Source organism: Mercenaria mercenaria, chromosome 17 (genome assembly GCF_021730395.1).
Source record: "Mercenaria mercenaria strain notata chromosome 17, MADL_Memer_1, whole genome shotgun sequence".
Taxonomy (NCBI): Eukaryota; Metazoa; Mollusca; class Bivalvia; order Venerida; family Veneridae; genus Mercenaria; species Mercenaria mercenaria.
Genome location: NC_069377.1, coordinates 47,154,597 through 47,168,232, shown reverse-complemented (window position 1 = coordinate 47,168,232; position 13,636 = coordinate 47,154,597). Strand labels below are relative to the sequence as shown.

Genomic DNA, 13,636 nt, shown 5'->3' with positions numbered 1-13,636 from the left:
GATTGCAATATATTTGGTTATGGTGCAGTTTAGATATGCAGCACAACCATGTGCATTGACCTACACTGTTATTAATCTTCCCCTGGTGTGTAGTTTTTTTTGAAAAAATAACCAGTGGTTGATCAATATCCTATAAAATGTTCCTGCTAAAGTTTATGATATAATCATTTCATGTTTCTCCCCCCAATTAAAATGAAAATTACATGAAATCTTTAATGTGCAGAGATAGTAAAGTGAAAGCAGTTACCAGTTACAGATTTCCAGAAAATTTCAAGCATATTATCTCTTCATTTGTTATATATACATATATTTCTTTGATAGTAGAGTTATGATAGACATTTTGTGTGTTGCAGAGGACTTTGTACTGGCTGGCAGTTTGAGAAAAAAATGTCACATATGGTGGGGTGTGGATGAAGGGATGGGTGTTGCCTTGATAATTTTGTCAACAATTTCTTGTTTAGTATATTTTCAAGTAGGAATTTGAAGTATCCAGAAATAATTTAGTATTTTCTTTCAGATGACTCAACAGAGGAGGGAAATAGTACATCTGTATTAGCAACATTAGCTGCCCTGGCAGAAGCCACAGCTCAAAACACAATTACAAGTAAGTTGCAACTTACTGCTCTGTTACTATCATAGGTGTAGAGATAGTACCTTAATTTTTATGCCCCCGAAGGGAGGCATATTACTTTTCAACTGTCCATCCGTTCGTTTGTTCGTCACAACATTAACTTTTTGCATGAAGGCACTTTACTCGGGAACCACTGCACCCAGGACCTTCAAACTTCACATGCTGATAGTACTTATTGAGCACACGACACCTACTGACTTTGGGGTCACCAGGTCAAAGGTCAAGGTCACCAGGTCAAAGGTCAAGGCGCTGCGGGGGGCATTTGTCACCATTAGTGACAGCTCTTGTTAGATTATGAAAAACAATTAAAAAATAATGCTTGTTGCTGATATGTAACATTTAAGGCTGAATATAATAGGGAATCGATCTTACCGATTTTCATCGCAAAGCGACGAAAATCGGGATCGAATCCCACTACGGTAACATACGAGGGTATCCAAACAACACATACTATCCAAATAAAAAAATATGGAGTTCCGGTTTAGACCATGGGCGTGCGACGACCCCGATGAAATTCGGGATATCACGGTCTTCGTTTATTTTAATAAGTGTCCGTCAGATCAGTAGGCGAAACGCAATATCCGCACAATAAGATGTCTGCGACCCGAAAGAATATTCAAAGTAAGCTGTTAATTTTGTTGCGTCAGAAGCTAATCAGCCGGTAACGTGACTACACTGATATAATTTGTGATACAAACATGCTTTATTCAATACTAAGTAGCATTTTTAAACGGCGACATTTTGAACATTTTTAGCTCACCTGTCACAAAGTGACAAGGTGAGCTTTTGTGATCGCGCGGTGTCCGTCGTCCGTCGTCCGTCCGTGCGTCCGTCCGTGCGTGCGTCCGTAAACTTTTGCTTGTGACCACTCTAGAGGTCACATTTTTCATGGGATCTTTATGAAAGTTGGTCAGAATGTTCATCTTGATGATATCTAGGTCAAGTTCGAAACTGGGTCACGTGCCGTCAAAAACTAGGTCAGTAGGTCTAAAAATAGAAAAACCTTGTGACCTCTCTAGAGGCCATAATTTTCAATGGATCTTCATGAAAATTGGTCAGAATGTTCATCTTGATGATATCTAGGTCAGTTCGAAACTGGGTCACGTGCGGTCAAAAACTAGGTCAGTAGGTCTAAAAATAGAAAAACCTTGTGACCTCTCTCAGAGGCCATATATTTCACAAGATCTTCATGAAAGTTGGTCAGAACGTTCACCTTGATGATATCTAGGTCAAGTTCGAAACTGGGTCACGTGCCTTCAAAAACTAGGTCAGTAGGTCAAATAATAGAAAAACCTTGTGACCTCTTTAAAGGCCATATTTTTCATGGGATCTGTATGAAAGTTGGTCTGAATGTTCATCTTGATGATTTCTAGGTCAAGTTCGAAACTGGGTCACGTGCCATCAAAAACTAGGTCAGTAGGTCTTAAAATAGAAAATCCTTGTGACCTTTCTAGAGGCCATATATTTCACAAGATCTTCATGAAAATTGGTCAGAACGTTCACCTGATGATATCTAGGTCAAGTTCGAAACTGGGTCACGTGCCATCAAAAACTAGGTCAGTAGGTCAAATAATAGAAAAACCTTGTGACCTCTCTAAAGGCCATATTTTTCATGGGATCTGTGTGAAAGTTGGTCTGAATGGTCATCTTGATGATATCTAGGTCAAGTTCGAAACTGGGTCACGTGCGGTTAAAAACTAGGTCAGTAGGTCTAAAAATAGAAAAACCTTGTGACCTCTCTAGAGGCCATATATTTCATGAAATCTTCATGAAAATTTGTCAGAATGTTCACCTTGATGATATCTAAGTCAAGTTCGAAAGTGGGTCATGTGCCATCAAAACTAGGTCAGTAGGTCAAATAATAGAGAAACCTTGTGACCTAACTAGAGGCCATATTTTCCATGGATCTGTATGAAAGTTGGTCTGAATGTTCATCTTGATGATATCTAGGTCAAATTTGAAAGTGGGTCACGTGCCGTCAAAAACTAGGTCAGTAGGTCAAATAATAGAAAAACCTTGTGACCTTTCTAAAGGCCATATTTTTCAATGGATCTTCATGAAAGTTGGTCTGAATGTTCATCTTGATGATATCTAGGTCAAATTCGAACTGGGTTCATGATGCGGTCAAAAACTAGGTTCAAAGTAGGGTCTAAAAATAGAAAAACCTCTCTAGAGGCCATACTTGTGAATGGATATCATAAATATTGTTCAGACTTGTTCACCTTGATGATATCTAAGTAAGTTCGAAAGTGGGTCACGTGCACTTCAAAAGTAGGTCAGTAGGTTCAAATAATGAAAAACGTTTGTGACCTCTCTAAAGCCATATTTTCATGGGATCTGTATGAAGTTGGTCTGACTGTTTATCTTGATGATATCTAGGGCAAGTTATGAAAACTGGGTCACTGCGATCAAAAAACTAGGTAGTAGGTCTTGAAATAGAAAAACCTTATGTGACTCTTAGAGGCATACCCTTGAATGGATTTCATGACCAATTGGTCAGAATGTTCAGTGATGATATCTAGGTCAGTTTTGTGAAAACCGGGTCACGCTGCTTTAAAACTAGGTCAATAGGTCAAATAATATGAAAAACTTGTGACTCTCTAGAGGACATATTTTTCCATGGATCTTCATGAAAATTGGTAGAATTTATATCTATATAATATCTAGGTCAAGTTCAAAACTGGGTCACTGAGGCTCAAAAAAAACTAGGTACTATGGCAATATAGAAAAAAACCGGATGTCATACTCAAAACTGGCTCATGTGGGAAGAGTGTGAGGGATTTTCGGCCATATGGTCCTCTTGGGTTAAATTTAGAGTGAGAGGGAGTACACGTTACATGTTACAGTACACTGCGCCGACTTTTGAAAATTTGAGGAAACAAAACACATTCTCCAACGAGAGTTCTTGCAGCTCGGGGAATGAGAGAATAGATTTCACCTTTGTGTCGCTTTTTTTGATCGTATTTTAATTCTTTCCGGTACTTTGTATCTTGAAACTTCTCTGTTTCTAGCCTTTATTGAATTTTTAAAATTAGAATCCGTGAATTTTATTTGGCAGGCTTGACTGATTAAGGAATTATTTTAATTTTATATAGAATATGGACGGCACTTCGGTACGCATGTGCATGGTTGGACCCGTGACATTTTTAGAGAAACGTCGAGTAAACTAACTTTCCCATTGTATAATAATATGGTAAACAACACCCGCACATAAAAAGCATAGAAATGCCTTATTTTTTTACATTTTTGTTTATTCGTCAATTTGAAATGGGCCTTTTAGTTTATTTTTCTTATAGGCTTGTTGCATGTTAACAGAATTAAGTTGAGCTTTGATTCTGCCGATAAGCAGTGCTCGGACTAATATATCATAGGGAAAATCGGATCGGCTTATAGAAAAAAATATAGATTTTAAAACTGGCTAGTAACATTGCCCGATGGGCTTGCGACATAAAAAACGAAATCTTTTGAAAAATAGTTAAGATATTTCTTTCAAACTTGGTTCATCTGTTCATATGGACACAAATAAATATAGTATAAAATAAAAATATCTTGGTTGCCTTCAGTTTTTGGTAGTATTATTTCCCCTTTTAAGATTCTTTTGATGCATAATTTTTGGAAGTCCAAAAAGTTATGTGTTAAGCATTACATTAATAAGCTATTGCGTTTGTTTGTTATATTCCACACTCATTTGACACCGTGCAAAGTTTATCGAGCCGAATTGCATGTCTGCGCCAAGTTGCGCTTATCAACGCTATCCCTGACACAACACTATTGTCAACAGTCGGGATAGCGCAGACATTGCCAATCCGCTCGATCTTTCTTTGGAATATCTGTAATACTGTTTACATGTGTACAGGGTTTTTAGCTCGACTATTCATTAGAACTAGTAGAGTTAGTGGAACGCGCCCATGCGTCGGCCATCGCGTTCGGCGCCCGTTTGTCCGATTTTGGTTAAGTTTTTGTATGTAAGCTGTATTCTGTCACCGCTTGTGGGGAATGATTGAAAACTTACCACTTATTAACTGTGATTAAACTGACTTACATTGCACAGGTTCCATAACTCTATTTTGCTTTTTTACAAAATTATGCCCTTTCTCGACTTAGAATGTTTTGGTTAGGTTTTGTATGTAAAGCTGGTATTCAGTACTCACTAAGGGAATGGAATTGAAACTTCCCAACTTGTTCACTGTCTGATCTGACATGGCACAATGCAAGGTCCCATAACTTTATTTTGCTTTTTTACAAAATTATGCCCCTTTCAACTTAGGAAGTTTTTTGGTTAAATTCTTTATATTTAAGACTGGTATCTCAGTACCACTAATGGGAATGGATTGAAACTTCATTGCATTGTCCACTGTCATGGAGCTGATAAGCAGCTATTGCAGGTTCCATAACCTAGTTTTATTGTTTACTAAATTATGCCCCTTTTTTCAGGACCCTTTCTTATTCATTCAAACCAAAACAAGGGGTTAAATAAGTCGAGCGTGCTGGCCTCGACAGCTCTTGTTTTTATCAGGAGGATCTGGTAAGGGGCCAGGCCTCTGATTTGGGGAAAAAAATAGTCGGGTTATATGGGCAAAGGGGAATAAAAAAACTGATTGTAAGTCAATTTTTGGGGAAAATGCATTGATTTTAAAGAAATCTTTTCTGAGGGGACAGGGGCCTATTAAACGGCCTCTATTATGAAGGGGAAAAAAACTGTGATACAACCTCATTTTAAAATTAAATTTGTAATTGATACGTCACATTTTAGATAAGTTATATCTGATCCTAACAAGTTCGTAATTAGTTTGGTTGTAGATTCGCTTTCATTTTAGGTATCATCCGAAAACACAAAAATCTTTTTTGGTTAGCCATTTTTTGTTGAATGGAATTACTGATAATTAAAGAAATGTGAGGTCTATCTTATAATCAATCTAGACGCAGGCTATCTTACTAATTCGTACATGTATACAGTTGAATCACTATTTATAATATTAGGTACAATATATTTGCCCTTGCGTAGTTTCAGCAGTAGGTAAGTTACGCCATACAGTGATGATTCGAATTACTTTGAAGGTCATTTTGAGTTATAACGACCAAAATTGTCCTCAAGGAAACCGTGCAAACCTATGTTGTTCTAGCATGATTTTTTAGGATATTTAACATTCATAATAGAAAAAGTCTAAATTTGCAAGGAGATTTCAGATTTGCAATAAGAAAAAAAAGTCTACCTGCTAAATTTGCGTATGTTGGTCAAAATAAGTTCAATTGAGCTCGGCAAATGCAAACTGATGCCGCTCACTTTTACTTTTTGGTCTGATGCATTTCAGTTCCTAGTTCTCCTGGGATCCCCAGTCGAGCTTGTCCCAAACAATAATTGAGTCGTGCCATGAGAAAACCCAACATAGTGGGTTTGCAACCAGGCATGGATCCAGACCAGCCTGTGCATGCGCGCTGTCTGGTCAGGCTCCTGCTGTTTCTTTTCAAAGCATTATTGGAATTAGAGAAACTAGTTAACGAACAGCATGGATTCTGACCAGACTGCGCGGATGGCAGGCTGGTATGGCTCCATGTGGTCGAAACCCACTTTCAAATGCGGTTTTCTCATGGACGGCTCATATGATGAAGTATTTTTTGAGGGAATGAAGCTAGATCCAGATGTTTATGGTTCAAATTCAGCTTAAGTTCAGGCATGTGAAATGGTGTTCAAGGCTTGGAAAAACATTTTCTATCTGGTTGCCCATGGGTTAGTTAATTGAATTTGGTTACACTGCCACACATACTCAAATAAATTAACGTTATAGTTTATGAATCATGACGTAGATACAATAACAGTTGTAGCTTTTTGTCGGACTTCTGGTGCACCTAAATGAGGAATGCGAAACAGATTCGTCTAGCTGCTTTACAGGCTGTTTTTGCCTTTTAATGATACCGAGCAAAGTGGAAGGTTATAGACCACCAAGTCAAAAGGTACTGGAATTCACTGGGTTAAAAGTAATGTTGGGCTGTTCTGGCTGGTCAGTCGTGTAAAACAAACCTACTCATACAGTGACATTTTCTTTTTCAAAAACTGAAATTTTTTAAACCGTCAATTTATTCGTTTCATTATTACATTTGACAAATTGCTACTGATTTTGTTTTATTTTCATTAAAAAAGTTTTATTTACAAATTTCTCCACCATGCCAATGATATAATTTTGGGTCATTTATTGGCTGAATTTTATAAAAAATGCGAAAGGATTGTTAGCCTTAGACCTTAGAATTCAAACGTGGTTGTCCATTTTTTCTTAATTAGCTCACTTTTCATATTGTCAGCATCTTGGTCTATTATACAGAGTATTGTTGTACTGCTCCACGTGCAAGTTGACAGACTGAAACCACTTGCTTGCGGCTCTTAAGGTCTTTTCTTTCTGTTTCTTTATTATATAGTTGCAGCTGTGGGAGCAGTTTAGTATTCAAAAGCATGATCAGTTATACTGTATACAAAATTAGTATTTGTGCGTGAACAGATTTATGCAAATGAGTCAGTGCATAGAATCAAATACCAGGAAAATTAGGCGTAAACAAAAATTGTCTGTTTCCTGTATCCTGACCTACCATAAATTTTTGGCCCCGACCCTAAATGACAGTCCATCCGCCTTTGTCTTTGAGAAAGTTTTTTCAACTTTTTGGACAAAAGTTGAAAACTGCACTTTTCCTGCTTTAAACATGGACAGTGATGTTTTAAATAACTTTCTTTACTGACGCTTTAGAGGCATAACCCACTATTTGTATTCATTTTTTGAAACTATAAAAAATAATTTCCAAAAAAGTCTCCCTAAAAATAATTTAAAAAAATCCAAAGAAAAAGTTTTTCGACTACCTACCCTAATTTTTTTTAGATTTTCCAGAAATCAATATTTTTTTGTAGACCTTAGTAAAAGACTCATTTCTTTTTCTTGATGATTAAAAGCATTTCTGGACAAAACATAAAATATAATACATGCATGTATTGCAAATTAAAAATTCTTAGTAGAGATTCTCACCTGCACAGGGTGGGACTCATGAGGTGATGTCCGTCATGATGCCAACAATTGTAAAAAATTTCATCTTCAGAACCATGGGCAGAGTTTACACCCAAAACTTCACAGAATGATCATGGGGTGGTCTTTTCAAAGATTACCCATAAAATTTAATTCCATATAGATCACCGAAAAGAAAGACTTTGAAATTGATTTCTTGACAGAAATTGTTAGCGGCAGGGCTTTTCATCCTTTATGTCAGAGGCCTATATTCGGCCACTTCCCAAAAAAAATTATAGCATTTTTTCCACGCAAGGTATAATTTCCCAAAAATCACATCAACAGATGGATTAATTTTATTTAACATTTTAGTGTTTAGGAAGAGGAAGCGGTTTCAGGTATTGATTTTTTTAGCTACCTGTCAATAGTGACAAGGTGAAGCTTTTGTGATATGCGGCGTTCCGGCCGTTGCGTCGGTAACTTTTGTTGTGACCACTCTGTAGGTCACTGTTTTCATGGGATCTTTATAAAAGTTGGTTGGGTCTCGTTTTTATCAATTTAATTATTTGAGTTCTATTTTTACTGGTTATTCTTGTGAGCAGGCAGCTACCAAAATGGAAAGGTCAACAAATCAGATATGCTTGAAACAGCAAGGAAAGAAACACCAGAAACAATATAAAAAGACAGAAGACAAGGAACTTTATATAAAAAACAAAAACTTTTACGGATAGGAAATCAGGATTTACTTTCGAACTTACGACTCGGGCTAAATTTATTTTGGAAAAGCAGTGTTTGACTAAGCTCTGGTACTTTAAGGATAAGGTTTTATCCATTGGTTTTGTTATTGTCATGCTGGAGCAATCTTGTTTATATATGGTATGAATGTTTAACCTCAGTGAGACGAAGTGTCCTGGCAAGACCCAGGTCCTATCTCAAGGTCGAGATCACACAGGTCAAGGTCATTCAAAATGCTTTGTCCTGAGCATTCTTTTCATGCCTGGAGGGATTTTGATGTAACTTGGACAGTGTTCCATCCTGAGATGGAGTGTCTTGCGCAAGAACAGGTCCCTGGGTCTAAGGTCAAGGTACCACTTAGAGGTCAAAGGATACAAGATTGACAACTATGTTGGGCGCATTTCTTCTTCATGTCACCATGGAGGGACTTTGATGTATACTTGACAAATGTTCCACCACCATGAGACGAAGTGTCATGCGGAAAGAAGGAAGCTCCAGGTCCCTAGGTCAAGGTCAGGCTCACATTAGAGGTCAAAAGTCAGATAAAGAATGACTTTGTCTGGAGCATTCTTTATGATGCATAGAGGGATTTTGATTTAACTTGGCACATTGTTCATCATCATGGACGGATGTGGCATGCATAAGGGTCTAGAATTACTTCCCTTAGATGTTAACATTAATGAGCTTACATTTGTAACTTTCTTATTACGGTATACTGGTTCGTAGGAAAAATCACGACCACTTTTCTTGTAGTACAATCATGCTTGTTACATCCAATTTTCAGGTGTATTTTGACCTTCTCTGGGGTGCGGTTTTTGAGTGGACTTATATTTTTTTTTATATTTTTTATTATTTTTTTTGATTTATTTATTTTTTTTATTTTACGTTCCTTTGTTGTACTGTAATAATTTATATTGTAACTTTGCAATCTCTTTTACTATTGGCTTAAATGTTTGCCCTCAAATGAGACAAAAGTGTCATGACAACTCAGTCCTTTTGACAGCTTGCGGCTTGACATTAATTTGCACAGTGGGCATCTGAGTTTCATATTTTTCATGAGATTGAAAGTGTGTTCTGGTTATACCCCATGTAGTAAGCTTGTCGTCTTCAGTAAGTAGGTTTTCATGGCTTTCCAGTGATAACTCATGAAAAGCTTGACGTTTTAAAATATTTTTTGGTACATAAGCTACAGGTCAAGTTCGACTTGGGGTCAGTAGGTCAAAGGGTCTTGATAAACTTGGCAAACCTTTGGCCTGGGATCATAGCTTTTGTTTACACAGGTGTAACATGATAAAATACAGGTTGTTGATTTGAGGTCAATAGATCAGGTTCAAGGTCACAGTGACCTTAACAGTTGAAACGTTTCCGAATGATAAACTTATGGACTTGGCCTAGGATGATAAAGTTTGAGTTAACAAGTGTCAAATCCTTGAAATAAAGGGGTCAACTTTGGGTCAGTAGGTCAGGTCACAATAAGGCAACCTGTGAAATGTTTTTAAGATTATAACTTGGAAATGCTTGAGCCTCAGGATCATGGAAAATGTTAGGGAGGTTATTTATGACAGCAGGTGCCCCTAATGTAGTTGAGTCCAGTAGGTCAGGTGTCAAGGTCACACTGGACCGGATCTTTAAAATGATGCATGGAGGGGCATGGGGTTTTCCTCCACCATTAAACTGGAAAGTCGCCATTTGACTATCCTGTTTCGTGTGATGTTAAGTCAACAAAATAATAACGGTTCTTTAAAACGGTTTTTGGGAAATAACTTCAGGTGCTTGGGATGAGAACACAAAATTTAGTACAAGGTTTTGTTTGACCAGCAGATACTGTATTGATTAGAGTTCAAAGGTTCAGGATGACCTGGGAACTTTTTTAAACCTTTGCCATACATGACAACTGAGAAAACTTTGGCGGAGGATCTTGAAACTATGGAGATTGAATTGAGGTCATAGGTCATAGGCTCAAGAAAATGCTGCTTTGATATGGCTTAGTTCTGTGTTATGGCCATATTGTACGGGGTTAATTCGTCACTCTGTGGACAACTCTAGCGTTTAGCTCAACTGTGCACAAATTGCTCAAGTGAGCTTTTTGTGATCACCCTGTGTCCGTCCGTCGTCAACTATATGACTGTTAAACACATTTTTAGCCTAAATCTTTATGAACATATGGTCAGAATGTTACCTCAATAAAATCTTGGAACATTTGATGTTGGGTTATCTTGGATCAAGTAAGTGGTCACCAAGTCTCAACTCAAAAGGAAAAGCTTGTTTAACACCGTAAGAGGTAATTTAAGACTTATATCTTTATGAAATTGGTCAGAATATTAATCTTGATGATCTCAAGGGACAGTCTGAATCTGGGTTGGTAGGTCAAAAACTTGGTCACATAGGGACAAATCAAAGGAAAAGCTACTTTACACTCTAGAAGTCCAAATTTATGCCATATCTTAATGAAACTTGATCAAAATGTTCAATTCTCGGTCAAGATTGGGTCAAAAGTGGTCACCAGATTAACTTAAGGGAAAAAGCTTGTTACACTTAGAGGTACTATTTTGGCCCATCGTAATGAAACTTGGGTCAAAATGTTACCATCAAAAAAATATTGGACAAAGTTTGATATTGGGTCGTTAGGTCAAAAACTAGGTCACCGGTCAAATCAAGGAAAGCTTGTAACACAGTAGTGGCAATTTAAGACTATATCTTAGGAAACTTTGTCAGAATTTTAATTTGAAGATATAAGGCCAACGTTAATCTAAGTTAAGTGGGATTAAAAATTAGGTCACTAGGTCAAATCAAAGAAGGAACTGCTTGTAACACTCCAGAGGCCACATTTAATGACTGATCTTCATGGAAACTTAATCAGATGTTAATTTTGAAGATCTTTCAGTCAAGTTTGAATTGGGTCATGTGGGGTCAAAAACTTGGTCACCAGGTCAAAATCAAAGGAAAGCCTTGGTAAATCTTTAGAGGCTTTACATTTATGATTATATTTTAATGTACTGGTCGAATGTTGATCTGATGATCTTGATGTCCATATGTAAGGCGAGTGATACAGGGACATCATGGGCCCTCTTGTTTATTTGTTCTTGGTTGTAAGAGAAATTGTACATTTTAGAATACAGATTACAGCAAGTCACATTTTCTTTATTTTGACCATACTTATTTCAAAGTGACAAAAGCATCCGTATGTTATTAAAAGTTGTTATTCACAATTCAGCTGTATTTCATGTATGGATAAAACAAGTTATGTGATCTGTGATCATTATAAATGTGTATACAGATAAAACTTAAACATGTGAACAGTTTATTCAATAAATAAAGTGTAATGCAAGTCTTTGTGATGTGTATATAAAAACAAAATAAGGATTTGTTTTACGAGTAATTTCAGAATTACAATTAACACAAGTAGAAAAAACCAAGCCTGCACAAGAAGGCTAATATGTCTCCCTAGACTGAGCTCTTAACCTGCCGTGGTGCAAATAGATTGTTAAAGTGTGTCTGTCTGTTAAGTCTTGTTAACAGTGAGTTGCAATCTAGTAACTTTTCAGTTTGTATGATTTTAGCTCACCTGAAGCACAGTGTGAGCTGTTATGATCACCTTAAGTCTGTCATTGTGCTTCTCAACAATTTGCCTGTTATTAGACAGTTTTTGGTTGCGGGTTCATCCCGCTACCAAAGTTAAGTGTATTTCTGACAATCTTTATTTGATTCCAAATCACATCCAAAGGAATTTGTTTTCATTTACACAAAGTAGTCCCATTCATCAACAATGCGGATGAATTATCAGTGATCAAGCAGTTCTTATGCATCTTCTAACCATTCACACTAGCCATTTAGATTATATAAGATCTGTCAATGATCAGGTATTCCAGCCCATGGTTACATCACTGACCTCCAGCTGGTCACCTAAGGTCAGGCAGAGTTTATCTTAGATATGAGGCACATTAGTATTTGTTTCTTATACATGTATATTTATAGACTGGCATTTAAAATGAAAATAACTCTACTAAAACCCGCAACCATCAGACATCTCAAGGTTTTGATTTTAAATGTTAAAGGGATGAGTTGAAGTCTGATCGATTCCCGATTGAGGCAGTGCCTTATTTCATATTACTTAAGTCTTGATTTGATCAAATTGAATCATATTATTTAAGATTTTCTGTAACTTCTTATTTAATTCCCATGTAGCTGCTCTTGCAGATAGTCCTACCTATCAAGTCATTGATAAATATTTAATCCCCAATTATACCTAGATTATTGCGGGAGGAACTTATCTCAATGCAAAAAAATTGTCAAATACATAGAGAATGTACCTAAGGCTATGTATTCAACGACAACAACAAAATTGTGTGCAAAACTGAAGCGCATATCGCTTATCTCACACTTGCAATAATTTAAAATACCACTGTGCAGTAAATACGGGGATTTTTGACAGCGACATCGGCTTCTTTGTTTTTAGTTGATTAGCTAAAGAAAGATGATTGTCATTTCTTATTAACTAACACTACCATTTTATTTATACTAAAGAACGTCTGCATTATATTAACTGAAGTTCTGTAACGGTAGATTTCGCAAAGGCAAATGCGATTCCGCAGGCCTCAGTCAATATGCAAATTAGGTACATTTGTAAACACAAGGTGCGTGTCATAAAAAGTGAAATAACTTCTTTCGGCACAGTTTTTGGTATAGTTTTGGTGTGACCATGAGATAGAATATACATTTTTATATCGCTCTGTTTTTAACTCATACATTTTGAGGCCTTGATTATTCTTGGCAAACATATTTTGTGAATTGTTGAGGGATTCGATGTTGTAAAATTCATATAGTCTGTTTATATTTTTTTCTCATGAATAATGTTTTATTTTCTATGATCATACCATACCTGTAAATTATCGGCAGTAATAAATAAAAAGAATGTCTTTAAATGAGTTCGTTTGAAAATGAAAGATAGTGCTCAACTTTTTTGTTTGAATGATTATTCACAGATCTTGAAGTAAACTATAGCTTTGGGAAACACATCCAAATCTATGCATACTTTGTTCAGATAACTAAATAGTCCTAGAAGAGTTATCTGTCACTGGCTTCACTTTTCCAAGTAGGACCAAATTTTTCAGATTAAATATAGCTGTTCAGCATGAAAAATGAAGTATGAAAGTTAAACCATTATATAACTGAGGTACTCCAGTATTAATTTTTCAAAACAGAAAGTAATATCAGATACAATTTGAATTTTTAGGTACCATCTCTAAAATACACGATCATTGTGTAATGTCAGAAAATGTTTTAAATC

At 36.5% G+C, this 13,636-nt stretch overlaps 1 protein-coding gene across 1 annotated transcript in view; it reads left to right on the top strand.

Annotated features, from left to right (window-relative positions):
- The first annotated feature begins 473 nt into the window (after positions 1–473).
- Positions 474–13,636, top strand: part of LOC123536922 (uncharacterized) — a 35,109-nt gene continuing 21,946 nt past the window's right edge. Inside the window, exon 1 of the mRNA XM_053528076.1 lies at positions 474–604. The gene's annotated coding sequence lies outside the window, so the exon portion shown is untranslated. The remainder of the gene's footprint in view (positions 605–13,636) is intronic.